The following is a 26,090-nucleotide window of genomic DNA, read 5'->3' as shown; positions in this document are numbered from 1 at the left end:
CTAGAAGTAATCACACACGGTCATTTATTCCCATTAGCAACCCCAAACAAGCAAGTGGCCTTACCCAAACAGCAGAAAAGCCTAGGTTATTTTTAAATGTGCTCAGTTTAACATTTCATAATTTGTGATTTCCCAACAACAAAAAGAATTAATGGCACAACTGTTAAAGTTCCATGAGAATTCAGAAGAAGGCATACCAAGTAGGGAAAGAGGCAACAGAGGGCAAGGCACACATTATAAATGAGTGAAAGTAATGAAATCCTAGTTAGAGGAAACTATTTCCACTCCTGTAGAATCCTCATGGGATTAACAGACACACACTAGTAAATATAAAATAGATAAATAACAAGGACCCACTGTATAGTGCAGGGAACTATATTCCGTATCTTGTAATAACTTATAATAGAAAAGAATCTGAAAAAGTAGATAGATAGATAGAAAGATAGATGTATAACTGAATCACTTTGCAGTACACCCGAAACATTGCAAATCAACTATGCTTCAAAGAAAAAAAAATACTCGTAAATAAAATCTAGTCTAAGAAGAAATGAGTTACGACTTTGGGTGGTATTCAGAGGATTGCATTGATCTAATGTTTTTCTCCCAACAGGCTTCTTGTACTTTAAAAAATAAATATGCTCCAAACTGGCTTTGAGAAATGTGTTTGTAAAGGCAGCCTGACTGTAAAGCCCAGGAGATTACAGCAAGTCAGGAAGGAGGAGGTCTCCTGGTTTCCCAAGATGGCAGCACCTGCTGAGTCAGTTCAAGTCAACCTGACTTGGCTGGAAATCCCACAGCCCCGTGGAACGGGGCTGTATGGAGGGGGTACCCAGCACTGCCCCACAGACATCTCCCAGAGATGTCCAGGGTAACAGCTGCAGCGTCACCACAAAATGTGCGTGGTGGAAAATAAAAAGGAAAGTTGACACTGATACCACATTTTAATTAATGGGAAAATTTCAATCATCTGTACACCTGATTGTGCAACGGGAATTCTTTCTTGTGAGTAGCATCTGAAATCAGCAATGCATCCATGGTTAAGGATAAAAATGGACCTGGCTTTTAATGTCTGACATTATTTCATAAAGAAATTTGCCTTTTCATAGACCTCATCACTGACAAGGCAGTGTTACAGTCAGCCTTGCTTTGAAAAGACTCACCACGTATTACCTGAAGGAACCATGACTTACCTGGGAGATTATTTCTTGGACAATCCCCTTCATCTATAAACGAGGAAATGAGTCAGCTTTACTAAGTGCTACCTCATTACTGGTGTTCTGTCATTCAGCAGGGATGGGAACGCATTTTGTTACTCACAGAAGCCTGGATCACCAAGTATACAGGTCACCGTTGATATCTACTCTTCAAACAATGACAGGTTCTGTTGTCAGAGATCTTAACAGTCTCTCTGATTGGAAAAGTGCCCGGCTGGTCACAAGACAGCATGACTCATTACCGCTGCTCAACTTCAGCTGAACAGAAGGCTAAAAGAACAAAATCAGCTCTGTGATGTCATCTCTTTTCCATGTATCTTTAACATAGTTTAGATACAGAAGTTGTTGAGTAAGATGCAAAGCTTTCAAATGGAAGAATGCGTCTGAAATACTTAGGGAAAGAAAACACCAGACACCGTCCAGGAATTCGGGGTGTGTGGTCTTTGCTGATACAAAGTATTCCACAAGGTTTTAAGACCTATAAACTAGTCACCTGGGTTGGTCAAAGTTTAACTCGACTGAAATATTTTAGGCTTAAGTAACCATTTAAGAATGTCGAGTTTCCAGAACAGATTGAGGAGCTTTCTCATTTCCAGTTATTGGAAACCTACAAAAATAATGTACAAAGACTTCCTAAACATGTTTCAAAATCAAGGAAAATATAAACAGTGTTTGTTTGTTAAGTGGTGGGGATTATCAGTAACTTCTTATCTTTCTTCTATTCTTTTCCACTTCTTTAATGAGCAGGTATTGCTTTTATAGTGACAATAAGTAAGCAGAAATATAAAGTTTCATGTTTCCTCAGAGGTAGCTCCTTGAGAGGAAAAGCACAAAAGCCAAAACAAACTAAAGAAGTAAATTGACAGCTACCTCGCATCTTTCATTTCAATGTCAGTAAAACTGCAATGACGAAAAATGAGATCGCTGCTTACCTAACTACACTACAGGTCCCCAAAGAGCAAGTGTGAGAGGGGGTCCCATGTTCATCAGCTGTTGTAACACGAGCAGCAATCTCTTCTAAGAACTTAAATCACTCATTTCGGTAAAAGCCAGCCAAGAAGAAGAAAGTGTACTGTAGCAAATATGAAGGAAGTATTTTTAATTAAGCTGATTGACACCACTTCCTCAGGGTGGCTTTATTTGGAAAATGGGAGAACAGCAGAGAAAGGGGTGTTGCATTAGGAACGGTATCATGTGAAAAAGTTATGTATCTTTCAAATTTAGCCAATCATTGTTTAACTTCCTTTTTTTTTTTTTTTCAGTGCTGCCTGTTTGTTTCTGGGAGGTCTTAAGAAAATATAGAAGCTTTGTCAGATGCTAAAGAGGAAGTCCAGAATTGTAATGAGATGGCGTAGCCCAATCCTTAGCTCTCAACACATAGAGCTTGTTTTTGAAGAAACATACGCATTGTCCAACTTGTTTCATGAAAGCTGTAGGGTGAAAATCATGCATTTCTGTCACTGAATTGTCTTTAATTCAACAGCACTTAGGTGAGGACTCTTCAGCTCTCAGTTCCCCAGTGTCAGAGGGAGTCCTGAGCCATTTTGACGCTTCGTCCCTGCAACTTAAGGGTTGGTCTCCTGAACTCCTATGTCTGTGACTGCATCTGTTCTCCTTGCCTCTCTGCTTTGTGTGCTGATGCGTTATCCATTCTCAACTCTCACCTGCCATCCTTACGTCCGCAGAGTAGTATAGATCATTTTAACTTTGAGTAATTACTAGAAGATATATCCTTGCAACCGAAGATTGGCATCAGGAGAGGCTGGGACTGTTTTTTACAGACTGTGTTAAAAATAATATATGGTCCCCAAAATAGTGATTAAATATATCAATTGTTTCCTGTGAATATCCTTCCAGAGAGATTCCAATAGTTAACAATGACCAGATAAATATGTTTTTCAATAAAGATATAATTTAGATTACTCTGAAAAACTAGAAAAGTGGTACTATAGCACTTTTATATAAACATCTTAAACTTGGAAGAACTTAAATTTTAAGGGGTGAAAATGACAAATATAGAGTAACTTCATTTTTTCTTACATCTTGTTTAAAATTTGTCTATTATTCAAGACTAACATAACAAGATTTTCCCCATAATTTAACGATTAAGTGTCATTTTATACAAGCTGCAAAGTCCTCCGTAGGATCAGAGATGTTCCTCTCCGCTGGGCGCTGAGTTAGTGTTGGGTACCTCAACCACATCTCCCCGCCGCCCCTCTTCCATTACGTTGATGGTGTGTCCTGTCCTTACTCCTCCAAGGCCAGCTGTGTACATAGAGTTTCTTTACCTTCAGTAAAACAGAGGATAAACTCACTCAGACTAGAGTGGTTGTGACCATCCCCTCTCCCAAGTGCATTAACATTTTAAACAGAAGATACAAATGAAAAATAAATGAACGTTATGCACAGAAGCAGGAGGCTCCTCCCACACCCCCAGAAGTGTCAACACACACTTAGCCAGTTTCTTCTGTTCCTTGAACAATCACATATACATTTTCCGAATCAAAACATAATTAACAATCTAACAAATAAGTTTTTTCAGATTAGTAATTTTACATAGATAAGAAAATTTTTACACAGTTACAAAATTTAAATTACATGTACTATGCATTCAGTAACTTTCCTCCACCAAATGGAGTAAGCTCATTGGAAATCATGGAAAACATAAAACTCCTAGTGGCCACACGGACCAGTAAAACAGTATGGTTAAGAAAAGGGATGGGAGAGATCATCACCATTAGCAAAAGCATTCTTCTGCCTTTATTGCCCTGCAGTAAAACTATCCTGGTTTCACCACAAATTTCAATCCCCTCCTCCATGACCAATCCCACCAGTCTTTTCTTTCATAAGTGCTAATATTTTTTAAAAAAATTTAATAAAAGCATATATCTACAAGATATTGCAAATCTTATTCAATTTTTATTTATTGAATAAATAAAAGCAGGATATTGAAAATTTACATATATTTGTATGCATGCTTTTAGTTGACACTTGGCGTCCACATTCTCAAAGCATTTAGCATGTCAGTTATAGGAATGAGTGAGAAATGTTAAAAAGAAAAAAGAAAGGGAGGAAGGAAGAAATTCACTGCCCCCCACCCAAACAAGTAAGAAGAGAGAGAGGTTAACCACTACAGTGAACGCCAGTTAATAAATTTCAGTAAGTTAAACTACCAATGTATTTCGTAAAAGCTACTGATATGATTTAGTTCATTTCTACTCATCGGGAAGTAGTTTGAATCTATCAATTTGAAACAAAATTACCTAGAATGTCCATGACAACTTGTGTAGGTTCAGGCTGCTTTATACTTTTTATAGTCATTATTTCATTTATTATGGAAAAAAGAAGAGAAATGTGTGTGTGTGTGTGTGTGTGTGTGTGTGTGTGTATATAGTTTTACATTTTTATACACATGCTCACACATAGAAAGACAGAGAGACAGACAGACAGAGAGAGAGTTGTAGGGTTCTTTCTTATCTTGATTTAAAGATAGTAGTATCAGTGTCATTCTTTATTTCAAGAAAGACCATTCTCTCATGTTATGACACCAGTTAAATATTGTGTAATTATTTTAATTTTATTTATTTATTTATTTATTTATGGCTGTGTTGGGTCTTCGTTTCTGTGCAAGGGCTTTCTCTAGTTGCGGCAAGTGGGGCCACTCTTCATCGCAGTGCGCGGGCCTCTCACTATCGCGGCCTCTCTTGTTGCGGAGCACAAGCTCCAGACGCGCAGGCTCAGCAATTGTGGCTCACGGGCCTAGTTGCTCCGTGGCATGTGGGATCTTCCCAGATCAAGGCTCGAACCCATGTCCCCTGCATTGGCAGGCAGATTCTCAACCACTGCGCCACCAGGGAAGCCCCTTGTGTAATTATTTTTTCAGTGGATTTGATACATCTGATAATTATTGATCTCCTTCCAAAAATCTTAACCTCAAGAGCAAACCAAGCTGCAGAGGCAATGATCCAATTTCAGAGTCTCCTTTGAGTCTGACTCCTATCTAGTTATTTCTAGACTAAATCACAGCAGTTGACCCCAGGCAGAACTGTAAGGTTTTTGCCTTTCAGTCTCTATTGATGTTTTCAAAGGCAGGTTAGCAGAGAGAAAAACAGGCTTAATGATCATATACAGTGTTGGACACATTGTCTCAAATATAGTTCTATTTCAGGAGTTAGAAGTTCCTACTAATTTCCAATGGACAATAACATCCAGTAATCCAACATTTTGTAAACCAGAAATCACAGTAATTGGTTATTTGGCGTATTTAAGATAATCCCCCAAATCCCAGCAATTTGACATCCATGGCTAGCACAGTAGCAGAGTGGGGTTATTCTAATGAGTATTTTGTTTAGCCAGATATGTCACAAGAAATGAAAGAGAAAGAAGAAAAAGAAAAGAAACACTATTCTTCTTTTGATTTTTTCAACCATTAAAAAATGTAAAAATCCTTCTTCGATCACAGTCACACAAAAGCAGGCAGCAGGCTGGGATTACCCCAAGGGTAACAGTTTTGGACCCTGAGTTCCAGCAAGGAGGCTTTAAAGGCAGGGACTGTGGTCTTGGCAGTATCCGTCGTGATGCTCAGGGTACCTGGAGCAGAGGTACAGTGGTACTCCACAGTTGTTCACTGAAAGGGCCCATAAATTGAGTGGTTGCCGTGAGAAATATTGCTGATTTCTGAAAAATAAATTTGAGGACTGTTGCCCCATAAAACGTGTTCTATCCAGGACCAAGGTTTAGGCTCGACCTCTTTAATCATAGATCTCGGGAAGTGACGCTTCGCTTTCCACTGCTGAGTCTCCTCTGCTCCTAATCGTGTTGGCACAGTCTGGAACTCTGCTCCCTACAGAGAGGAACTGGCAGAGTGGAGGAGGAGATCCGGAGCTTTTGGTCATTGTCCTGGCCGCTCAGGCACAAATCCAGGGGACTGACCCCGTGGCAATCTGATCTGGTGCAAAAACAAATGATGACCTGAGGTCCGTTGTGCTGTTATCAGACTTAGAAAGGGGAGCGGATACCTAAAAGGAGCCCTCAGTGAAGCACTGTCCCCAGCTGCACGGCCCCTGAGACAGTTCATGATGCCCCGGCCAACGAGGAACTAGAGTACATGGCTGGTCATCCAGAGGGTCCACTCAGGACTCCACTCAGGAGGGCGCAGGATTCCAGGGCAACGTTAATCTCACTGTTAGACTAGCTGGAACATATAACAGAGCTATCTCTGCATTATTATTCACTTCAAGATACTCAAAGATTCCCGGCCATGTGCCAGGCATTGAGGTATGATTGACATGTAACATTGTATTAGTTACCGGTGTACAATATAATGACTCCATATTTGTATATATTGTGACATGATGACCACAATAAGTCTATTTAATATCTATCACCACACATAGTTACAAAAAATTTTTCTTATGATGAGAACTTTAAGATCTACTCTCTTAGCAACTTTCAAATATACAATACAGAATTATTAACTACTGTCACCATGCTGTACCTTCCATCCCCAGGACTTATTTATTTATAACTGGAAGTTTGATGTTTGTGCCTTTGACCACCCACTCATTTTGCTCACCCCCAACTCTCCACCTCTGACAACCACCAATCTGTTCTCTGTATCTATGAGTTCAGCTTTTTTTTTTTTTTTTTGAGTCCACGTATAAGTGACATCATAAGGTATTTGTCTTTGTCTGATTTATTTCACTTAGCATAATGCCCTCAAGGTCCATTCATGTTGTTGCAAATGGCAAGATTTCCTTCTTTTTTATGGCTGAATGATATTCCATTATATTAATATTATATATATATATATATATATATATACACACATATATACCATGTTTTCTTCATCCGTTCATCTGTTGATGGACACTTAGGTTAAGTTTCCATATTTTGGTTATTGTAAATAATGCTGCAATGAACATGGGGGTGCAGATATCTTTTCAAATTAATGTTTTCCTCTTCTTTGTATAAATACCAAGAAGTGAAATTGATGGGTCATATGGTAGTTCTATTTTTAATTTTTTAAGAAAGCTCCATACTGTTTTCCATAGTGGCTGCACCAATTTACCTTCCCATCAACAGTTTTCGAGGGTTCCCTTTTCTCCACATCTTGTCAACATTTCATATTACTTGTCTTTTTGATGATAACCATCCTGACAGGTGTGAGCTGATATCTCCTTGTGGTTTTGATTTTTCATCCACTCATTTTTTTTTTCGTCAGAAGCAGACCCAGAGGGGGCCTGATCTATAATTATTTTTTCTTCTTTTTCCATTCAAATACTCAATGGCCTTCTATTTAAGCATATGTTCTAGTCACTTTCTTAATTTTCATGTGAAAACATCAATTTTGTCTGACATTTTGATTCATATAAAAGTAAATAGAGTTCTTATTTGCAAAAGAGAATTTGGGCATACTGATTATTGCCAGATAAAATAATCATAGTTCTCTGTTGGTTGTTATTAAAAGGCACTGGAAATTCCAGAAGGATATGGGGTCATTTTAATCATCTAGAGATTATGTCATATTCTGGATAAAGAAGATTAGAAAACTACACACTTGGGCAATAACATGTGAATCTATCTTTACTAAGTTACACTTGATATTATTTGTTTGCCTACACTGATGCATGAGAAACAGCCTGTAGTTCATTGACAGCTGAATGGAAAATAAAATGTGGTATATTAATACACCAAAATAGCTTTTGCACAGCAGTGCAAATGAATGGACTACAAAACACTCAGCAATATGGATACATATCAAAAACATAATGTTGAAGAGATAAAGCAATGAATGTGATGTGCGGAAGGTTCATGGGAACCACAGTCTCTGACTCATGAGGTCTTCAGATGCTCAGAACCAGAGGAATTCAGAGAAAAAGATAAGGAAACTGAAACACAGCAGGGATAGGTGGTTTGTCCACTATCACAAGAACCGTATGGCTGACAGGGTCTTGGTGCTCCAGCTGGCTGTCAGGCCTGTGTCTCTGAGGTGGGAGAGCTGAGTTCAGGACATTGGTCTACCAGAGACCTCCTGGCTCCAAATAATATCAAATGGCGAAAGCTCTCCCAGAGATCTCCATCTCAACGCTAAGACCCAGCACCACTCAAAAAGCAGCAAGCTACAGTGCTGGACACCCTATGCCAAACAACTAGCAAGACAGGAACACAACCCCATTAGCAGAGAGGCTGCCTAAAATCATAATAAGGTCACAGGCATGCCAAAACACACCACCAGACGCAGTCCTACCCACTAGAAAGACAAGATCCAGCCTAATCCACCAGAACATAGACACCGGTCCCCTCCACCAGGAAGCCTACACAACCCACTGAACCAACCTTAGCCACGGGGGCAGACACCAAAAACAATGAAAATGACGAACGTGCAGCCTGCAAAAAGGAGACCCCAAACACAGTAAGTTAAGCAAAATGAGAAGACAGAGAAACACACAGCAGATGAAGAACCAAGTTAAAACCCATCAGGCCAAACAAATGAAGAGGAAATAGGCAGTCTACCTGAAAAAGAATTCAGAGTAATGATAGTAAAGATGATCCAAAATCTTAGAAGTAGATTGGAGAAAATACAAGAAACATTTGACAAGGACCTAGAAGAACTAAAGAGAAAACAAACAATGATGAACAACACAATAAATGCAATTAAAAATTCTCTAGAAGGGATCAATAGCAGAATAACTGAAGCAGAAGAACAGATAAGTGACCTGGAAGATAAAATAGTGGAAATAACTACTGCAGAGCAGACTAAAGAAAAAAGAATGAAAAGAATTGAGGACAATCTCAGAGACCTCTGGGACAATGTTAAATGCACCAACATTCGAATTATAAGGGTCCCAGAATAAGAAGAGAAAAAGAAAGGGACTGAGAGAATATTTGAAGAGATTATAGTTGAAAACTTCCTTCATATGGGAAAGGAAATAGTCAATCAAGCCCAGGAAGCACAGAGAGTCTCATACAGGATAAATCCAAGGAGAAACACGCCAAGACACACATTGATCAAACTATCAAAAGTTAAATACAAAGAAAAAATATTAAAAGCAGCAAGGGAAAACTAACAAATGACATACAAGGGAATCCCCATAAGGTTAACAGCTCATCTTTCAGCAGAAACTCTGCAAACCAGAAGGAAGTGGCAGGACATATTTAAAGTGATGAAAGGGAAAAACCTACAACCAAGATTACCCAGCAAGGATCTCATTCAGATTCAACGGAGAAATTAAAACCTTTACAGACAAGCAAAAGCTAAGAGAATTCAGCACCACCAAACCAGCTTTACAACAAATGCTAAAGGGACTTCTCTAGGCAGGAAACACAAGAGAAGGAAAAGACCTACAATAACAAATGCAAAACAATTAAGAAAATGGTAATAGGAACATACATATCGATAACTACCTCAAATGTAAATGGATTAAATGCTCCAACCAAAAGACATAAACTGGCTGAATGGATACAAAAACAAGATCCATATATATGCTGTCTACAGGAGACCAACTTCAGACCTAGGGACACATACAGACTGAAAGTGAGGGGATGGAAAAAGATATTCCATGCAAATGGAAATCAAAAGAAAGCTGGAGTAGCAATTCTCACATCAGACAAAATAGACTTTAAAATAAAGACTATTACAAGAGAAAAAGAAGGACACTGCATAATGATCAAGGGATCAATCCAAGAAGAAGATATAACAATTGTAAATATTTAAGCACCCAGCATAGGAGCACCTCAATACATAAGGCAAATACTAACAGCCATAAAAGGGGAAATTGACAGTAACACAATCATAGTAGGGGACTTTAACACCCCACTTTCACCAATGGACAGATCATCCAAAATGAAAATAAATAAGGACACACAAGCTTTAAATGACACATTAAACAAGATGGACTTAATTGATATTTCCAGGACATTCCATCCAAAAAAAAACAGAGTAAACTTTCTTCTCAAGTGCTCACGGAACACTCTCCAGGATAGATCATATCTTGGGTCACAAATCAAGCTTTGGTAAATTTAAGAAAATTGAAATTGTATCAAGTACCTTTTCCGACCACAATGCTATGAGACTAGATATCAATTACAGGAAAAAATCTGTAAAAATTACAAACACATGGAGGACAAACAATACACTACTAAATAACCAAGAGATCACTGAAGAAATCAGAGAGGAAATCAAAAATATCTAGAAACAAATGACAATGAAAACACGACGACCCAAAACCTACGGGATGCAGCAAAAGCAGTTATAAGAGGGAAGTTTATAGCAATACAATCATACCTTAAGAAACAAGAAACATCACAAATAAACAACCTAACCTTACACCTAAAGCAATTAGAGAAAGAAGAAGAAAAAAACCCCAAAGTTAGCAAAAGGAAAGAAATCATAAAGATCAGATCAGAAATAAATGAAAAAGAAATGAAGGAAACAATAGCAAAGATCATTAAAGTAAAAGCTAGTTCTTTGAGAAGATAAACAAAATTGATAAACCATTAGCCAGACTCATCAAAAAAAAAGGGAGAAGACTCAAATCAATAGAATTAGAAATGAAAAAGGAGAAGTAACAACCGACACTGCAGAAATACAAAGGATCATGAGAGATTACTACAAGCAACTATATGGCAATAAAATGGACAACCTGGAAGAAATGGACAAATTCTTAGAAAAACACAACCTTCTGAGACTGAACCAGGAAGAAAAAGAAAATATAAACAGACCAATCACAAGCACTGAAATTGAGCCTGTGATTAAAAATCTTCCAACAAACAAAAGCCCAGGACCAGATGGCTTCACAGGCGAATTCTATCAAACACTTAGAGAAGAGCTAACACCTATCCTTCTCAAACTCTTCCAAAATATAGCAGAGGGAGGAACACACCCAAACTCATTCTACGAGTCCACCATCACCCTGATACCAAAACCAGACAAAGATGTCACAAAGAAATAAAACTACAGGCCAATATCACTGATGAACATAGATGCCAAAATTCTCAACAAAATACTAGCAAACAGAATCCAACAGCACATTAAAAGGATCATACACCATGATCAAGTGGGGTTTATCCCAGGAATGCAAGGATTCTTCAATATACGCAAATCAATCAATGTGATACACCATATTAACAAATTGAAGGAGAAAAACCATATGATCATCTCAATAGATGCAGAGAAAGCTTTTGACAAAATTCAACACTCATTTATGATAAAAGCCCTCCAGAAAGTAGGCATAGAGGGAACTTACTCAACATAATAAAGACCATATATGACAAACCCACAGCCAACATCATTCTCAATGGTGAAAAACTGAAAGCATTTCCTCTAGGATCAGGAACAAGACAAGGATGTCCACTCTCACCACTATTATTCAACATAGTTTTGGAAGTTTTAGCCACAGTAATCAGAGCAGAAAAATTAATAAAAGTAATCCAAACTGGAAAAGAAGTAAACCTGTCACTGTTTTCAGATGACATGATACTATACATGTCATGTATAGAGAATCCTAAAGATGCTACCAGAAAACTACTAGAGCTAATCAATGAATTTGGTAAAGTAGCAGGACACAAAATTAATGCACAGGAATCTCTTGCATTCCTATACACTAATGATGAAAAATCTGAAAGAGAAATTAAGGAAACACTCCCATTTACCACTGCAACAAAAAGAATAAAATACCTAGGAATAAACCTACCTAAGGAGACAAAAGATCTGTATGCAGAAAACTATAAGACACTGATGAAAGAAATTAAAGATGATACAAACAGATGGTGAGATATGCCATGTTCTTGGATTGGAAGAATCAACATTGTGAAAATGACTATATTACCCAAAGCAATATACAGATTCAATGCAATCCCTATCAAACTACCACAGGCATTTTTCACAGAACTAGAACAAAAAATTTCACAATCTGTATGGAAACACAAAAGACCTTGAATAGCCAAGGCAATCTTGAGAAAGAAAAATGGAGGTGGAGGAATCAGGCACCCGGACTTCAGACTTTACTACAAAGCTACAGTAATCAAGACAGTATGGTATTGGCACAAACACAGAAATATAGATCAATGGAACAGGATAGAAAGCCCAGAGATAAACCCACATACATATGGTCACCTTATTTTTGATAAAGGAGGCAGGAATATACAGTGGAGAAAAGACAGCCTCTTCAATAAGTGGTGCTGGGAAAACTGGACGGCTACATGTAAAAGAATGAAATTAGAACACTCCCTAACACCATACACAAAAATAAACTCAAACTGGATTAAAGACCTAAATGTAAGGCCAGACACTATAAAACTCTTAGAGGAAAACATAGGCAGAACACTCTATGACATACATCACAGCAAGATCCTTTTTGACCCAGCTCCTAGAGAAATGGAAATAAAAACAAAAATAAACAAATGGGACCTAATGAAACTTAAAAGCTTTTGCACGGCAAGGGAAACCATAAACAAGACTAAAAGACAACCCTCAGAATGGGGGAAACTATTTGCAAATGAAGCAACTGACAAAGGATTAATGTGCAAAATATACAAGCAGCTCAATATCAAAAAAACAAACAACCCAATCCAAAAATGGGCAGGAGACCTAAATAGACATTTCTCCAAAGAAGATATACAGATTGCCAACCAGTACATGAAAGGATGCTCAACATCACCAATCATTAGAGAAATGCAAATCAAATCTGCAGTGATGTATCACCTCACACCAGTAAGAATGGCCATCATCCAAAAATCTACAAACAATAAATGCTGGAGAGGGTGTGGAGGAAAGGGAACCCTCTTGCACTGTTGGTGGGAATGTTAATTTATACAGCCACTATGGAGAACAGTATGGAGGTTCCTTAAAAAACTAAAAATCGAACTACCATATGACCCAGCAATCCCACTACTGGGCATATACCCCGAGAAAACCATAATTCAAAAAGAGTCATGTACCACAATGTTCATTGCAGCTCTATTTACAATAGCCAGGACATGGAAGCAACCTAAGTGTCCATTGACAGATGAATGGATAAAGAAGATGTGGCACATATATACAATGGAATATTACTCAGCCATAAAAAGAAATGAAATTGAGTTATTTGTAGTGAGGTGGATGGACTTAGAGTCTGTCATACAGAGTGAAGTAAGTCAGAAAGAGAAAAACAAATACTGTATGCTAACACATATATATAGAATCTAAAAAAAATTGGTTCTGAAGAACCTAGGGCCAGGACAGGAATAAAGACGCAGATGTAGGGAATGGACTTGAGGACACAGGGAGGTGGAAGGGTAAGCTGGGACGAAGTGAGAGAGTGGCATGGACATATATACACTACCAAATGTAAAATAGATAGCTAGTGGGAAGCAGCCGCACAGCACAGGGAGATCAGCTTGGTGCTTTGTGACCACCTAGAGGGGTGGGATAGGGAGGGTGGGAGGGAGACATAGGAGGGAGGAGATATGGGGATACATGTATATGTATAGCTGATTCACTTTGTTATAAAGCAGAAACTAACACACTCTTGTAAAGCAATTATACTCGAATAAAGATGTTAAAAAAATAAAAATAAATAAATAAACTTAGTAAAAAAAAATAAAATAAAATATACAGAATTAAAAAAAAGAGAGATAAAGCAATGAGCAGAAGAACACAAATACAAGCCATTCCATTTAGATGAAGTTCAGAAACTCACAAAATAAATAACATATTGTTTACAGATGTGTGTAATAGGAAAATATAAATCAAATCAAGCAAATAATAAGCACAAATTTTTAGCAAGTATAACAGGGCATGCTGTCAGAGCAGGGTAAGATGGTCTCAGAATTATTGGTAATGTTGTCATTTGATGTATAGAGAGATTCTATATTAGTATCTTCATGCCTTTCATGTGTCATGTCTATATCTACATGTATAAAATTTGTATGTATATTAACTTATTATACTAAACAAAAGGATGGAGGTGGCTTCGCGAAATCTGCTCCCGCGTCGACCATGGGGGTGTGCTGGGGACACTGCTTTCAGAGTGCTTGTTGGAAATGGTCCTCACAGGTCTTAGAACCAGGAAAAGCTAGAGATCTGACTGAGCAACTGTTTTGTTTTAAACTTCTGAACTCTTGTAAGAAGCTCATTTCTTCTGTGTTCTAATCAAAAGGAAGTTCAGAATCCTACCATGTAAGGTCCATCTCGATGAACTGAGCAGGGTCGCGTTCTGTGCCCTGTCCTGCTGACCTAACTACCCTCGCACGTCTGCCTTCTCCCTCCCCCATCTCAGCAATCCTGATGTGTCTGACGCCCTCAAATATTCTGTCTTCTGGAAACAACCTCAGAGGGCTCCCCTTCCCCACTGCTCCTCCCCCTCCCCCTCCCTGTCCTCCTTGTCTTCAAGGGCGAATTGTGTCAGGTTCCTTTAGAAGCTCTAGGCTGACCAGGTGTGGCTGGGGGTGTACCACCAGATTCTGCTGATCGCTGTAGGTGTGGCCTCAGCTGAGTTTAACTCAGATGAGATAAGCAATAAGCTTTCAGAGTTTCTCTAATGCCCACTGAACTGCTTTGTTGCTGGCATTTTAATTTTTGCTGTATTTTTCTAAAATACCAGTCTAGTTATGCCATCTCTTTGTTTGTAATCCTGCAGAGTTCCCCCCCACCATGACCCATCCCCTCCAAGACTTAGCTGGGCCTTTCTCAGTGGATCAACCTCCTGCTACTTTTCCCATCTCATCTTGGGCACCTTCCTTCTTCCTGGCCCCAGAGTTGAGTGTCAGCAATAAAGCACGCAGTTCTGACCTCGCGGATGCCTCCGCACTGCCCCTGACAGCTCCACTCTCTCCCGTGGACACTCTACCCTGGGGCCTCCCCACCTCAGAGAAGGAAGTTACTCTCAGCCCTGCCCACCCCCAGGCCAGCAAAGCACCCCTATTCTAGCTTCATCGCTCGTGTTAACACTTAGTTTACATTTCACCTCCCCAGACAAATCTTATTTTGTATTTCAAATAGCCAGGCCAGTTTAAGCACACACATCCACACTGAAAGAAGAAATGCATTACAATGTCCATATCTGCAGCATTTTAATTCTCTCAGTCCATTAGGGTAAATTCTGCCAAAATTGTAATAATGCAGTTTAAGCACTCTGAATTACTAGAAGCCCAGTGTACTCTTATTAGACTAATGTCACCATTACTTTCTGTCTAATGGATATCATCTGGCCTCTCACTTCTCTGAGCGACCTAAGAGTCAGCATGGGGCATTTGTGGTGCATTCTATTCAGAAAGAATAATTTTCAAAGCAGGGTAAAAGGCAGGAATGGCTCTGCTCCAGAAGGACAGAGGAATCATTCTGGAAGAGAGAGTCATCCCAGAATTGGGCCCTAAGTTCCGTTTGCCCAGCCTGAGAGAAAGAGTGGATGACTTTGGGAGCTCCTGAAATGATCTGTGTGGTCTGCTATCTGTGTGCTAGAGGCCCACAGAAAATGCCCGCAGAACTGCTGAGGTGTAAGAAATGTCAAGAAACCCCCCCGGCCGCATTAAATGAGTAAGAGTATGTGAAACCACTCACATGAGTTAGAAAGATACCTTCAGTCACAAAATCTTTCGCCATTAAAAATGGAAGCAGATGTGTTACATAATATTTGTTCAAGTGATATGATTTAAATTTAAATTTTTGGATAATTTTGACATGGTGAGTAGTTTTATTATTACTGTCATTATGATTATGATTATGATTATTTGGGAGATGAATAGCCAACACAAATACAAGACTTACTGCATGCCAGGCACTGTTCAAATTGTTTTCAATATATTAACTCACTTTATCCTTGCAAGAACCCTCTGAGATAGGTACCATGTCTTGGATAAATCATCTGAGGCACACAGAGATTAAGTAAAGCCTGGTGAGGCAGGAAAAGAAACTAACTTCTTGGCTTAAGGGTCTTTGCCTTCTCTGTGGAAGGGCAGCACTCAGGCAACAGTAGAAATAGTTGAGACTGGCAGCTTACTCCTGCCTTTAATTCCATGTGGCTAAAGCGGGATTGATGATCTGTCAATCACCTGGTGAATTTGGTCTGATTTGTGCCTATGTGTCTGTACATGCATTATTTTGTTGGGGGAGGAAAAAATACCAGATTATTTATATTGACCATTAAAAAATACAAACAATAACAACAAATGACTCAGCTGTAGCCCTTTTACATTGTTAGAATTGAACTAAAATTTCTGCAGGCTCTGGGAAAATGGTCCTAGCTATGTCCAGCCAGCCAGATTCTGTTCCAGAGATAAACGAACCTCCATAAGTATGTATGTAGGAAAACATTCGAACCAGAGTTTAATTTCTACGGAAGTGTAAATAATGTGGAAAGGCTACATCACGAAGGCCTTACTTGGTTCTGGTAACACTGAGGAGTTCTTTGAGAGGGGCATTCTATAATCTATAAACTATTACTCCCAGTTGTAACTGATAAACTATTATTCCCAATTGTGAGAACATAGGAAAACTTGACAACTTGAGTGGCTCCAATTTTCAATTTCATACAGTTGGATGAAATCCAGAAAATATAGAAATATTATTTTTCCTAAAGCTGAGATGGAAGACATTCCTACATAGACACAGTGAAAACACAGTAAAAATATGGGATAATTTCAGTGTTAATCTATTCCTAGATATGAATGCTTTACAATAAAATATAACTATGGGTACAAATAGATCAATATAACTTTAGATGCCTTAAAATATAGATATGAGTTTACTTTTTTTCAGTCTTTTTTCTGCCATTGTATTTTTAAAATTTTTTATTGAAGTATAGTTGATGTACAATATTATATAAGTTACAGGTGTACAATACAGTGATCACAAATTTTAAAGACTATACTCCATTTGTAGTTATTATAAAATATTTGCTAGATTCCCTGTGCTATACAATATATACTTGTAGCTAATTTTATATATAATAGTTTGTACCTTTTAATCACCTGCCCCTATATTGATATGAGTTTTCTACAGAGTGTCTGGGTATAGTGGAAACACAAAACAAAAATGAATGCCATGCTATAGTCCACGTAAATGGGTAAGAAAAAGTTAATGTCATATTATAATCTACATACATTGATGAGCTTATTGCTGAGGTAGATGTAAAAGTCTGTAAGTCACATACCTTTTGAGGACCTAGTGGGGTCGCCATATGCACTAAACCCATTAGGATGCTTAAGAAACAATAGTAGTAACTCCTACATCAGTAACTTGCCCCAGTGGCTGCCCAGTCGCCGTTCTGTTGTAATCAACATCACCAATTCTTTTAAGAGGTATGAAGCAGTAACAGTAAAACTGAGCCAGACTGCAGGAAGGCAGGTCCTACAAAGACAGCAGTGAGCCTCTGAGTGGATCTACTGCAAACAGCTTACCTCTGCCCTGTTGTCTTCAGCCCATTTGCTGAGGGCAGCCGTCTACAAAACCGGTTCCTGCTGCGAAGGGTCCATATAACTTCAGCCTGCCTTTGACAAGCATCTAACGAATAAGTGACTCGCTTCACTGGAATTAAAAACTATGATTCAGGGCTTCCCTGATGGCGCAGTGGTTAAGAATCCACCTGCCAATGCAGGGGACAAGGGTTCGAGCTCTGGTCCGGGAAGATCCCACATGCCTCGGAGCAACTAAGCCCGTGCACCACAACTACTGAGCCTGTGCTTTAGAGGCTGTGAGCCACAACTACTGAGCCCACGTGCCACAACTACTGAAGCCCGTGCACCTAGAGCCCGTGCTCTGCAACAAGAGAAGCCACCGCAATGAAAAGCCTGCGCACCACAAAGAAGAGTAGCTCCCGCTCGCCGCCACTAGAGAAAGCCGGCGTGCAGCAACAAAGACCCCATGCAGACAAAAATAAAATAAATAAATTGATTAAAAAAAAACAAAAACAAAAAACTATGATTCAATAACTAAACAATCTCCAAAAAATGATTTGAAAAGTCAAAAAGCAGCTTGGTTAAAAAAAAACTCCACAGGGACCTCCTGTATAGCACAGGAAACTCTGCTCAATATTCTGTAATAACCTAAATAGGAAAAGAATTTGAAAAAGAATAGATACATGTATAGGTATAACTGAATCACTTTGCTGTACACCTGAAACTAACACGACATTGTAAATGAACTACAGTCCAATTTAAAATAAAAATTAAAAAAAAAAAACTCCATATATTGTATGTACTGGAGGAAGGAGGTGGGAATTTAAACTTTAAACTTGGTTCTCCTCAGAGCTTAAAGGGTCACAACTCAGTCAATGTTATTTTCAAATCCCTCAGAGAAAATAACCTGACAAATAGCTTAATATTACTCAGTAGGTGAGTGTATTTAGAGGGCTATAAACGTGTATTAATGGAGTTAATAAAAGTATGCATTTATTAAGAGATTTAATGAATAATCGGAAACTTAATTATTAATTTGAACAAATTTTTAAATTCACTTTTACTGATGTATCACATATTAGAAAAACTAACAGATTCAATTATGCATGTACACATTTTCATATGATAAAATTTTATTAAGTAGATAAAACATTCACAAAAGGAAAATCCATAAGAAGCGTAATGTCATGGGCAACTTTCAACTAAAAATCATAGATATTTAAGACAGGTTCAGCTCATTAAAGTTTCATTCATTAGAATAAAAAATAATGCATTTAACTGTAAGTGCTGTAATTAATTCAACAAACTCAGTACAGAATTAGAGCAATTTTTACTGTTCTGTTCACATATTGCTGAAAACTTTTGACAAAATATACCAATTGTTTTGTCATTCTATGCCTCAGTCAGGTCCTCTTAAACTTTTGGTCTTCATTCCCTTCAAAGACCATCAATTCTGATTCTTTTCAATAGGTCAAATTTAATCTCACAGCAGGAAGGTTTTTCAAGGGTCCACGTGGAAAAGCACTGTGTGGAACACACACTTCGATGAAACAAAGATGAATAAACCCAATCACTTCCCTCCAAGAGACTGCAATCTAGTCTGCAGAAATCAATAGTTCTAACATAAAATAGATTTGACGATTGTCCCTATGGGGATCTCACTCTTTGGCTAATGTATACCTTTATTTCTAAACAAATATTTTTGGACCTCGTCAAGGAATGATAAAATCTGGCTTTAGAAATTGTCTTTATAGTGATGAGAACTTGTTCAACATCTATTAAATGAATATTGTAGAGCCTGTAGCTAAGCCAGACGTTGTCCTTGGTACACAGATATGATGGAACAAACTTGGTCCTTCCACGTGGGGTTGAGAGTATGATGGAATTGAAAGATGAGGGAACGGAACCAACGTCACAATGCTTCTCTGCCCCAAACCAAAAAACAATAGCCCAGCTTTCTGCTTGGGATTTCATGTGTGTATTTCACACAGAAGGGATCCGGTGCTGCAGAGGAGTGGTAAGTGGAATTCAAAAACATGTACCTTCAGCCATTCTCAAAACCTCCCTCCACGGTGTTCCCACAGCACGAAGGTTCCCTGCCAACTTCAAGTGTTCCTAGTTCACTTCAATGACTATCTGAAAACTATCTTCCTGTCTCCAAAACAAAGGGATCCATCTAGCCCGGGTCCTCTCTCACCACACTAAAGCAGAGGCATGCCCTCAGACGAGACATTTATTTTCTTTGGATTGAGGATGCTTTAACACTTAGCTCCTTCAATTAAAGTGATGATTTACTAATACAACGGTATCAATAAACAGAAGCAGCTAAGAGTGAGCCCATATTAATCACATGGATTATCTCCTTTTGTCTTCACAATAACCCTGGGAGGGAGTTAACCCTATCCTCCTCATTTTAAGCTGGAAACTGGAGTTTGGATGGATTAAATCATGAGCCCTTGATTGCACTACTGCTACACGACAGAAATACCACCTCTGCCAGGGCAGCCTGTTTCCAGATCTCGGGATCTTGGCGTTATTCTCAATTAGACGCTGCAGCTAAAACCCTGGAAGGGTACGTGACACACAGAAGTGCTCAGGAAAGTCCTCTGATCCCACCCTCTTTGCACGAGGGGTGGCTGGGTGTCATTCGGGACAAATTTGAGCCAGGGCAGGGGTATCTGAGGGACACCCCACCCCACCTTGGCCCCTGCCCCTGGCAGGCTGTGCTCACCCCACAGAAGGCAGGCATCTGCCCTATAGGGATATGAGAGCACGAAGGGTGGAGTTTCTCCCACAGGCCTTTCCATGGTCAGCTCTCCAGGACGGTCTTCTCTGTCAGGACAGGGCGTGAATATCTTCCTAACTGTCCCACTCACCTCTGCTCCTCTGTCTACAAGCCTTTCTGCTTTAGCCTCTATAGAGATTCACCTTCTCTCTTCCTCAGGGCCAGCCAGCCACTAACTTCAGAAAAAAAAAAAAAAAAATCTTTTTTTTCCATCATATGATGCTTTATACTTTGATAAGCGGCTTTTTAAAAAAATGTAAACTAGACCCTAGGCTCTACAATAGTTGTTGGTGTCTAGAGAAGAAAGATCCCAGCAGAAAGAGTTTTACATGTTAGTGATGGACAGCAACCTATGACCTGTCCTTAAGCTGCATTCGCATCCACTTGGCCACTGGTAAAATAATTTCCGTCTCTTTCGTTTCATGAGATATGAATATTTAATCGAGTAAAAGCATTGAACAAGAAGGCATGATACTTGGGTTTTTGTCTTCATCCTGAAGACTTTGTCTAACCATAGGACACTACAATCTAAGCTTCCCCATCCTTCATTCATGAAATGGCAGTCAGAATACATTAACACCATTGCAAAGTGATGGTGTGGGAAATGATTGCTTTATGTGAACGTTATGAAAATGTAAACACTATCACCACACTGTTATACATAAAGGTCTTCCTTCCCTTAGTTTCTGAGGAAATTGGCTGTATGGTCATTTTATTTTAATTAAAAATTCGTTCCCCAGACTTGTGGTTGCCAAGGGGGAGGGGGTTGGGGGAGGGACGGAGTGGAGGTTGTGGTTAGCAGATGTAGGCTATTACATAGAGAATGGATAAACAAACAACAGGTCCTAGCACAGAGAACTATATTCAATATCCTGTGATAAGTCAGAATGGAAAAGGATATGAAAAAAGAATGTATGTATATGTATAACTGAATCATTTTGCTGTACAGCAGAAATTAATACAACATTGTAAATCAACTATACTTCAATTAAAAAAAAAGAAAGAAAAATTAAAAAGTCTGGAAAGGGGAAAAAAAATTCATTCCCTGTCCCCATTGCCTTGGCAGTTACTAAGCAAGTCCGCAGTAAGCTGAGGGTCTGGTGATAAGCGTCTGGGTTCTGTAGCCTGTGTGACTTTTTAGACGCACACCAGAAACCTGAGGCTGTCCCAATCACAATTCAGGTGAAATTGCAGATAAGAGCGAACAGGAGCCGTAATTTTTCATATTCGGAATTCCTTCTGCAGGTACATTAATTCAGGGCAGTATCATTAGGCCCCAATAAGAGCAAATTGCACTTCCTGACATGGAAGCATGCAGACCTCAGTCACAAGAATGATAGGATTGCCAGTGTCCCTATTATTTCATGAATCCAAAGAAATGGCTCTTTTGTAGCCAAAGTAATTCTCCATATAAAAACCGTACATTGAAGGCATTTCGTTAATGTAATGCTCAGTGCTATTCAGAAAAGTTTGAGGTTTCACTAGAAAAGGAGGAATTCTCTTCTTTCCACCGTCCAGATCTGATGCCTTAATCACAGCCTCTTGTTTTCCATGTGTGTCCATGTTAGAGCTAAATCATGTTGGTGTAGACATAATAGAAGTATAATTGATTTAACTTCCCCAAAGAATGCTGATCTCAAACAGAATGATCACTTTTGCAGTATAGAGCTGATCTTTCCAAATAAATGGAAGAAAATAAAGCTGTCCTCTCCTGTCACCAAAGCCCAGGAATAGCATTAAAATCAGCTCAAATTCCAGGTACAGAATACTATGAATACCCAATCTTCAAACTCTTATTTAGAATGCAAATAAAACCTCAATGGATACAATTTTAAATAGGAATGGCTTATATGTTTTGTTTGCATTTTATGGAAAAAATTTTCCTTTTGTGGGGAGAGAGTTATTTCTATTGCACAAGTTCGAATACACCTCAGTCTTTTTGAAAACAGATTAAAATCTAATCTCCCCAGTGAAAAACTTGATGACCTGATTTGCACATTCTGCCATCTTTATGTTTGACTCACAAACTGTTAGCATTCTCTTTCTTTGAATTCTGCCGCTGGAGTCTTCTGAGCTCCATCCAAAGTATGGAATTCCTAATGAATGTGCTGTTTACTTTCCGAGTGTGTTGGGACCTGTTTTCTGGAATCCTCTGTTAGTTGGCTTAGGTGTTTATTTGAATCAATGAAAGAAAACCAAATAATTGGCATATTAGTATTTTTCAAAACAGCTGAAATTAGAATCCTGATCTAGACAGTGGGGATTTATGGATCCTGTTTGGACAGCCTGTCTGGATGCCTTCATACAATTGGTTTAAGAAAAAAAAAAACCAAAAACATTTGCCTCTTTTATCACATAAGTTTCAGCATTTTCTGAAGCCCTATTCTGCCCTGGCGTTCATTGTATTGAACGGTTACTGTGTTTTAGGCTTTGTGATAGAATATTCCATGTGTTGTTTCTAACACTGGATTATATCCACGTTTTACTTAAAGGAAACAGGCTTAGAGAAGTTATGTGTCACACCGAAGGTCACCCAGCATCTGAGGGGCTGCAGACCCAGGACTCAAACCACGTCTCAGTTCAAAGCCCTCATATATGACATCATATCATTTCCTGTCATTTCCATGGGGTATTAGGAGATGCTTTTTTTTTAAGTATCTATGATCAACTAAACCTGAGAAACACTAACTACAACAACGCTTAGCAGTCTTTTTCAATAGGAGGAATTCTTAAGCCCTCAAATCTGTTGAACACCATTGCAAATTTCCAGGGAGGGACACAGGATGGAGTTTCCCAAACATTTTTCCCCTGACAGAAGGGGTTAACTTTGAGCTCCAGGAGGACCTTCTTTGTGGAGACAGAACACCCTTGAAAGCTGGCCCCTAAATAGCACTGCAAGACGGTCACCACCTCACAGCCAAACCCCCGAGACTTGATTAATTTGACACCCGTTAATTCATGAATTTATTCACTTGGCTTTCAAACTTTCACTGGAAGGGGTCTGTTGAGTCTGGCCTGGTTTAAACTCTGGAGACCAGAGCTAGGAGACCAGGTCTCAGCCCCAAGTGGCAAGTCCAATGTTGTGGTGAGCTGGGGTTCTATGGGGGCAGCAGGTGGGATTAGGGGGCCCCCATCCCGAAACACACAGGGAGCACTGAGGAGGGAGACTGAGGCCCTGCTAGGAGCAGAGAGCAGAGACCATGGGCACGGCAAAGCAGACCTTCCAGAAACTTCCACCTGGGCATTGACCATGCGAAAGGCCACACGGGAAGCAGCCTGATTTTCTTTGCTTTGTCTTTTAAAGAGAGCCTGTAGTTTGTGTGCTCAGCCAAAAGCACTGGAATTAAACTGCTTTCTCCGGATGACGTGTGAGGAGATGTGACATGAGTCTGCTGGGTCCTGAGGCCACTGTGGCCCCCTTCCTACATACACTTACCCTCTCCAGGCTTCTAGTAAATACGAGATCTGCCCCTTTAAAAACCTATATAAATTTACTCTTGGATTTTATGTAGAAACTAAAGAAACGGAAATAACCTTTGATGCCAGGTTTTGCAAACGTAAACTCTTCTTGATGGTACCATCTTGTTTCTTGACAACAGTCTTCAGGCTTGGATCATGTCTCTGAAGGGCTTATGGGGCTAACACTGAAGTCCTTCCATTTTTCCTCATTTCAGTTTCTATTCTGATTGTGATTTAAAAGGAATGGAAAACTAGTACATAAAAAGTACATGTCATTAAACCCAAGGCCAAAGGACTCAGTAGTAATAAAAGAAATAAATGGAGGACGGTGTGGGAAGCGTCCTGACATCAGAGCCCTGTGAGGAGTGTCTGTCCTGTAACATTTTGCTGCAGCATAAACAGTGTCACCTCCAGCTGTGCCTATTAATTGTTTTAGAAGTTATTTCAAAATAGGTTTTTGTGAATGTTCACGAATTCATTCTTTAGTCAAAGTTGTAGGTCTTTATGCCATTGGAAGATCTGTGTCCGTAGCTCCTGAGTGGGCCCACTTCACGTGTTCATATGCAGGGCAGTCACCTGAGGGGTCAGAGAGCTGAGTGCCCAGCAGCAGAGTGTGTTTGTTTGCTGGGAACACACCAGTGCTCAAGCAGCAAATTGCATGACATCATTCCCGCCTGCACCTCCTCCCCTGCCACCCATGTGCGCACACACACACACACTTGCACACAGACATGTAGACACATACACATAGACATATACACACAGAGACACACACACATATGCACACACAGATACATATACATATGTGCATAGACACACATATGCACGAATACACTCACATGCAGACACACATGCATGCACACACATGCACACACAGAAAGAGATGCATACATGTGGGCACACACATGCACACAGACACACGAATATACATTACACACATATACACATGCACACACACATATACTCACATGCACACACAGATACATACTACACATACGTGCATAGACACACATATGCATGAATACACTCACATGCACACACTCACAGACACATGCATGCACACACACACATAGACACACGTATACTCACATGCACACACAGATACATATACATATAAGCACATGTATACACACATGCACACACACACATAGACACATGCACACACAGACATGCAGATTTTTTTCTGGGTGGGGGCAGAGGAAGTAGCCTCACCTGTCTTCTGTGTCCACTGCAACACTCCAGCCAAAGCCTATCCGGGCCCTCGTGCAGATGGGATGACCACCAGCCAAGGTCCCCATGGCCAGCGTGTTGGAATAGCAGCGAGACATCCCTGGGCAAGAACAAGGAGCAGGGCATCAGGCATCAGATAAAGGTGCTCGCCAGCCCGGCCCCCTGAGGGCTCCTCTCACTGGGACTCATGGAAATCTGCCCCGGATTCTATGGGAGTCTGTCTGGGGTAAAAAAGCAAAGGCAAGTGAATTAGGAGGCTGTGACCTGACGCCTGACTGGGGCCACCCACATCCGACTGGAGCTCTCCTCCCACCGGGAGAGAAGGCTGCGTCCCCCAGGGGGACACCGAGCTCCTCGTTTGCAAGAGGGGGGACAGTAGCTCCTGCGCACACCGCTTCCCAGGCCGGCGCCCCCTGTGCCCCGTGGAAAGTGTCCAGTGAACCCGGCTTCTCCGGTTCAGTCCCTGGCCGCCCCCCGCCAGCCTGCTCCCTTTGCCACCTCTCCTGTGACACCGTTTCTGTCCCATTGCTCTCCCATCCACCGAGCCGGGATTGAGTGTATGTGCGCATGTTGGGGCGCGCAGGGGGGGGAGAGGGAGGCAACTCCCACCCAGCTTTGTTTTCCTAAGAAAAGACACTTCTTCTCTAAGAGGGAGAGGCGCGCACTTGCTCCTCCTGCAGACACGTCAGGCCACGGCCAGTGTGAAAACAGCCTGCCTGTAAATGTCCTACATTAAGCACGTGCTGCTAAGGGAGCCCCCTTTCTCCTCTTCCCTGTTATCATCCTCAAAATCGCAGCCAGTTCCAAGCATTTTTTCCTTTATTTTTCAGGATCCTGTTAGGGCAGGAGCTGCCATCCTGGGCCCCGTGGGGTTTTGCCTGATTTTCCAAAAGATCTGTGATACCGGAGGCTCCAGGGCAGGCTGATGTTCGGCTACAGTTTGGGACCTCAGCCCCCTCTGAAACTCCCGACTCATTTACAAGGCCATTTACATCAATCTATGTACTTCAGATGTCATTGACTCAGTG

General features: G+C 40.1%; 1 long non-coding RNA gene across 4 annotated transcripts in view; it reads right to left on the bottom strand.

Moving 5' to 3' along the window:
* The window catches only part of LOC309655262, a 39,658-nt gene extending 14,203 nt beyond the window's left edge, over nt 1-25,455 (bottom strand). Inside the window, exons 1-2 of one of the 4 annotated variants that reach the window (XR_014260714.1) lie at nt 25,045-25,455; nt 1,191-24,408 (exon numbers count right to left, since the gene is read on the bottom strand). This is a non-coding gene — a long non-coding RNA (uncharacterized lncRNA). Of the gene's footprint in view, nt 1-1,190; nt 24,409-25,044 lie in introns of those variants that run through there. The other 3 variants (XR_014260715.1, XR_014260716.1, XR_014260717.1) reach the window with 3 other exon arrangements.
* Nucleotides 25,456-26,090: the final 635 nt, after the last annotated feature.

Source organism: Balaenoptera physalus (genome assembly GCF_965194825.1).
Source record: "Balaenoptera physalus genome assembly, chromosome: 2".
Lineage (NCBI taxonomy): Eukaryota > Metazoa > Chordata > Mammalia > Artiodactyla > Balaenopteridae > Balaenoptera > Balaenoptera physalus.
Note: the sequence above shows the minus strand (reverse complement) of the source record. Positions and strands in the feature narration are given on the sequence as shown.